At 34.2% G+C, this 6,441-nt stretch overlaps 2 pseudogenes; one reads left to right on the top strand and one right to left on the bottom strand.

Annotated features, from left to right (window-relative positions):
• The first annotated feature begins 1,493 nt into the window (after positions 1 to 1,493).
• LOC122219303 lies at positions 1,494 to 5,523 on the top strand (annotated as a pseudogene).
• Positions 2,502 to 2,600, bottom strand: LOC122220839 (annotated as a pseudogene).
• Positions 5,524 to 6,441: the final 918 nt, after the last annotated feature.

The raw sequence follows: 6,441 nt of genomic DNA, 5'->3' as shown, positions 1-6,441 counted from the left end.
AGAGCTGTTTTGCTAGTCTCCAGGTCTTTCTCACAGTGAGTTGCATTATATTTAGTTGTAGCCGTGGTGTGCCCACAGGACTAAGTGAGCTCAGAATCTTCCTACTTTGCAATCTTTCTTCCTCTTCAGTACCATTCTGTTGTAATTACTATAGCTTTGCAGTTTAGTTTGAAATCAAGAAGCATGACGTCTCTGGCTTTGTTCTTCCTCCTAATTATTGCTATACCTATTTAGGGTCTTTCATGGTTCCATAAAAATTTTAGGTTGATGTTTCAATTTCTATTAAAAATGCCATTGCATTTTTTATAAAGTTTGCATTGTAACTATCCATGGCTTTGGATAGTATGGACATTGTAACAATAACAATATTATTCTGTACCAAGAAAACAAGGTATATGTCCATTTGTTGTATTCAATTTCTTTCACCAAGGTCTTATAATTTTTATTGTACATCTTTCACCTTCTCTGTTAAATGTATTCCTAAGTTTTTCATTGTTTTTGATAAAACTGTAAGTGGCATAATTTTGTTTCTTTTTCAGATATTTTTTGGTAGTGTAGAGAAATGCAACAGATTTTTTTTTAAGTTTAACTATTTTTTAGAGAGAGCATGAGCAGAGTGGAGCAGAGAAAGAGGGAGAAAGAGAATCCCAAGCAGGCCGTTCACACTGTCAGAGCAGGGCCCAACATGGGACCCAATCTCATGAACCATGAGATCATGACCTGAGCTGAAGTCAAGAGCCAGATGCTTAACCAACTGAGCCACCCAGGCACCCCTGAAACCTGGTTTTTAAGTGTTGATTTTATATCCTGCAACTTTACTAATCTGTCTGATAAGTTCCAATACTTTTTGGGTGAGTCTTTAGGATTTTTCATATGTAAGATCATATCGGTTGCAAATGACAATTTTACTTTTTCCTTTCCAATATAGATTGCTTTTATTTCTTTGTCTGGTGCCTAATTTCTCTATAGCTAGGACTTCTAGTAGTACTATGTTGCCTAAGAGTGATGATAGTAGGCAACTGTGTCTCATTCTGATCTTACAGGAAAATCTTTGAATTATTCACTGTTGCACATGTTAGGATGTGAGATTATTATAAGTGGTTTTAAATATGTTGAGATATCCTTTTATTTCCAAATGTTTGTAGATGTTTACCATGAAAAAATATGTGTCAAATGCTGTGCATCTATTGAGATTTGATTGTATGATTTTTATCTTTCATTCTGTTAATGGTATTTATTGATTTACATATTTAAACTGCTTCTACTTTATGCAATTTAGTGGTATATGATCATAATGTCTAAGGACCCGATGTATTTCTGTAGTGTAAGTTGTAATGTCTGGTTTTTCGTTTCTGATTTTACTTTTAATGAGTGTTCGCTCTTTCTTGAGTTAGTGTAGCTAAAAGTTCATCAACTTTGTTTATTTAAAAAAAAACAGTTATGGTTATCTCTATGGCTACCAAGTACCCCAGAAGCTGCCCCATCTCAGAGTCATGATGGGCACCAAGATGGCATCTGCCAGCAAGGTCGTTCAGGTAGTCAAGCCACACATTCCATTAAGGTTCCCTGACAGAAGACACCATTCTTTTCAAATATTTACTTTGAGAGAGAAAACATGTTCAAGAGAGAGAAGAAGAGAGAATCCTAAGCAGGCTTCACACACAGCACAGAGCCTGACACACCGGGCTCAATCCCACGCGAGATCACTACCTGAGCCAATATCAAGAGTCTGATGCTCAACCGACTGAGCCACCCAGGAGCCCCCAGAAGAGACAATTCTAAAGTCAGTGTATCAGAAGCTTTGTGATCAGTAGGACAACCATCTCAGTCTTCTTCAATTTCACAGCATTCTAAGGGAGGTAAATCACCAGACTTGCTGATGCATCTGGATCCACCAGATACTGCACAAATAATAAAAGCGTTACCTCAGAAATACAGAAAGAAACTTGTGTCTCAAGAAGAAATTGAATGTATCCAATGTGGAGGTCCAGAAAAGTCACTGACCATGTGGCTGCTGTTTGTCATCAAACAAAAGAATAGTCCTTACGATAAAGGACTTCCAATATGGCACATGAGAAATTATACTTTAATCAACTTCAATAAATATTCCGTAAAAAAAAAAAAAAACAAAAAAAACATAGAAGATTTAGATGAACACTTGCATCCCCTAATAGATGTATCTTGGTCAGTTTCTCCAAAAGAGTACCTATTTGTTTACATGCTTACTAAAGTATACGTTTTTAAAAAAGTTACCAATTGATTTCTATCTACTAGTCTCTCATTTCCACTCTGATCTCTGTTGTCCTTTCTTTTGCTAACTGTGGACTTTGTTTGTTCTCCCTTTTCTAATTCTTGAAGTGTAAAGTTAGGATACATCTTTGAGAAGTTTTACTTTCTTTTTTAAAAATTTTTTAAGTTTATTTCTTTATTTTGAGAGGGGGGAGGGATGGAGGGAGAGAGAGAAACATCCTGCACTGTCAGAGCAGAGCCCCACACGGTGCAAAAATACAGAACGCTTCGCAAATTTGCTTGTCATCCTTGCACAAAGGCCATGCTAAACTCTGTATCATTCTGGTTTTATGTGATGTCAAAGCAAGCACAAGATGTTTTACCTTTCTTAAAATATGAATTTATGCTATTATTTTCCCTCTCACAACTGCTTTTACAACATCTCATAGGTTTTGTTATGTTGTGTTTCCATTTTGCTTTGTTTCTATAATTTCTTATTATTTTTTATGGAAGTACAATTAGCATTAATTTCAGGTGTACAATATGATTCAACAATTCTATACATTATTCATGTTCATCACAATAGGTGTACTTTTAATCTCCTTGGTCTTTTTCACTCCTTCCAGTATCCACCATCCCTCTGGCAACCATGAGCTTGTTCTGTGCATTTAAGTCTGTTTTTGTGTATTTCCTTTTCCTTTGTCCTTTTTTTTCTTAAATTCTGCATATAAGTGAAATATAGTATTTGCCTTGTCTGACTTACTTGGCTTAGCATTATACCTTTTTGGTCCATCCATGTTGTTCCAAATGTCAAGATCTTTTTTTTTAATGACTGAACAAAATTCCATTGTAAAACATACCACATCTTCTATATCCATATTTATGGATGGACACTTGGGTTGCTTCCATATCTTGGATATTGTAAATAATGCTGCAATAATTATAGTGGTGCATCTATCTTTCCAAATTAGTGTTTTCACTTTTTTGGATAGATACCAAGTAGCAAAATTATTGGGTAATTCTACTTTTAGCTTTTTAAGGAAACTCTGATTGTTTTCCATAATGGCTGCACCAGTTTGCATTCTTAGACATGTCTCCTCAAGCAAAGGAAACAAAAGCAAAATAAAACTGTTGGGAATACTCCAAAATAAAAACTTTTGCACAGTGAAGCAAGCCATCAACGAAGCAGGCTACTGAATGGGAGATATTTGTAAATGACATATCTGATAATGGGTTAGTAGCCAAAATATATAAAGATCTGGTACAACTTAAAAGAAAACAATCCAATTAAAATGGGAAGGACCTGAATAGACATTTTTCCAAAGAAGGCTACAAGTAGCCAAGAGACACATGAAAGATGTTTAACATCATAGTCATCAAGGAAATGCAAATCAAAATCTCAATGATCTATCACCTTATTCCTGTCAGAATGGCTAGAATCAAAAGGAAGAAATAAGTGTTGAGGAGGATGTGGAGAAAAGGGAACCATCATGCACTCTTGGTGATTCTATATGTGTTTTCTATTTCCTTTCAATTTTTTGACCCATTGGTTGTTCAGGAGTGTGTTGCTTAATTTCCACATATTTGTAGTTTTCCAAATTTTTTTTATGTTGTTTATTTCTAGTTGTTGACTCCATTATGGGTTGGAAAGGGTATTTGGTATGATTTCAATCTCCTTAAATTTTTAAAGACTAGTGTGTGTCTTATCATATGATCAATTATTGAGAATGTTCTGGGGGTATTTGAGAAGAACATGTAATCTGCTTTTGAATAGAATGTCTGTTAGGTCCGTTTGTTCTATTTGTTTCACAGTGGTTCAGGTCCAAAGTTTATTGATTGACCTACCATTACTGACATTGAGGCTCAGAATCCCCCATTGTTGCATTTTTATCTATTTATCTCTTCATATTTGCTAGTACTTGCTTAATATATTAGGTATCTGATGTTGGATGTATGTATATTAACAATGGTTATATATCCTTGTTCAATTGACCCCTATAACATTATATAATTACCTTACATCTCTCTTGTTACTATTTGGCTTAAAATCTCTTTTGTCTGATATAAGTATAGCTATTCCTGCTTTATTATGGTTTCCATTTGCATGGAATACCTTTTTCAATCCCTTCACTTTGAGTCTATGTGTATCATTAAAGCTGTAGACTTTCGTGGGCAACATATAGTTGAGTCTTCTCTTTTTTTAATCTACCCAGCTACTCTGTGCCATTAATTTGTGAACTAATTTAATTTAGGGTATCTCTGTTGGTTAAGCACGGGACTCTTGATTTTGGCTCAGGTCATGATCTCATGGTTATGAAATCAAGCCCCACATTGGGCTCCCCACTGAGCATGGAGCCTGCTTAAGATTCTCTCCCTCGCCTCTCCCTCTGCACCTCCCCCGCTCATGTTCTTTCTCACAAAAAAACTTCATTTATATTGAGTTTTTATTGATATCTAATAGCTTACCAATGCTATATTATTAAATATATTCTGATTATTTTGTATTTCCATTGTTTCTCTTTTCCTCCCTTTGCCTACATTTGTAACCTGGTAATTTTCTGTGGTATTCTCTGGTTTTCCTTTCTTTCTTTTTTTTTAACGAGGTATAATTAACCTATAACACTGTGTAAGTTTTAGGTATACAGTTGGTTGTTGTATTTATATATTCAAATATGTATATGTATGTTCTTTATCCATTTATCCATTCACAGATGTTTCGACTCTTTTAATATATTGACTATGTTGAATAAATTTGCAGTGAATGTTGGTATGCAGATCTCTTTTAGATACTGATTTCAATTACATATATACACAGATATAGTCTATGCAGTCTATATACATATAGTCTATCTACAGATATAGACTAAAGAGTAAGATTGCTAGATCATGTAGTAGTTCAATTTTTTAAGGAACTTCCATATTGTTTCAAAAATGGTTGCACTATTTTACATTCCCACCAGCAGTGTATAAGGATTCCCTTTGTCCACATCTTTGGCAACATTTTTTATTTGTTGTCTTTTCTGTGAAAGCCATTTTAACAGGTGTGAGGTTATACCTCATTGTTTTTGATGTGCCTTTCCCTGATGATTAGTGATGTCAAGCATCCTTTAATGTAACAGTTGCCATTTGTGTGTCTTACATGGGAAAATAACATTCAGGGTTTTTTGCTCATTTTTCACCTGGATTACTTGGTTTTTTGCTATTGACTTGTATGAGTTCTTTTGGATACTAGCTCCTTATTCAATATAAAGTTTGTGCATTTCTCCCATTCTTTAGGTTGACTTTTCATCCTAATGATTTATTGATTGCTTCCTTTGCTGTGAAGAAGCTCTTTAGTTTAATGTAGTCCCATTTATTTATTTTTATATTGCCTGTGCTTTGGGGGACTTATCCAAGAAACCATCGCTTACACCACATTCATGGACTTTTTTCTATGTTTTCTTCTAGGAGTTTTATGGTTTCAGGTCTTATACTTTAATCTTTGACACATTTCAACTTAATTTTGTGAGTAGTGTAAGATAAGGTTCTAGTTTCATTCTTTCACATGTGAATATCTACTTTTTTCAACACCATTTATTGAAGACTATCCTTTTCCCATTGTGTGTTTTTGTCACCCTTGTCACAATTAGTTGACTTAATATGGGATTTTATGTCTGGGTTTCCTATTCTGTTCCTTTCATCTGTATGCCTGCTTTTAATGCCGGTACCATAGTGTTTTGGTTATTATAGCTTCATAATATAGGCTGAAATTAGGTATTGTGATTCTTCTCTTTTCTAGTATTGCTCCCACTATTTGCAGTTTTTTGTGGTTCCATAAAAATTTTAGAATTGTTTCTTTTATTTTGATGAAAAATGCCACTGGAATAACTTTGATGGGGATTGTATTGAATCTATACATCACTTTGGGTAGTATGAACATTTCCACAATATTATTTTTCCAGTCCAAGAACATGGGGTATCTTTCCATTTCTTTCTCTTCAATTTCTTTTATCAATGTCTTAAAGTTTTCAGTACACAGGTCTTACATTTCCCTCATTAAATTTGTTTCTAAGTATTTTAGTGCTTTTTATACTATTGTAAATAATATGGCTTTCTTAATTTCTTTTTTAGGGAGTTTATTGTTAGTATGTAGAAATGCGACTGATTTCTGTATGTTCATTTTGTTATCTGCAAATTAACTGAATTAATTTATTCTACAAGTTTGAGTGGAGT

This window comes from Panthera leo, chromosome B2 (genome assembly GCF_018350215.1).
Source record: "Panthera leo isolate Ple1 chromosome B2, P.leo_Ple1_pat1.1, whole genome shotgun sequence".
Taxonomy (NCBI): Eukaryota; Metazoa; Chordata; class Mammalia; order Carnivora; family Felidae; genus Panthera; species Panthera leo.
This window is presented reverse-complemented; position numbering and strand designations above follow the sequence as displayed.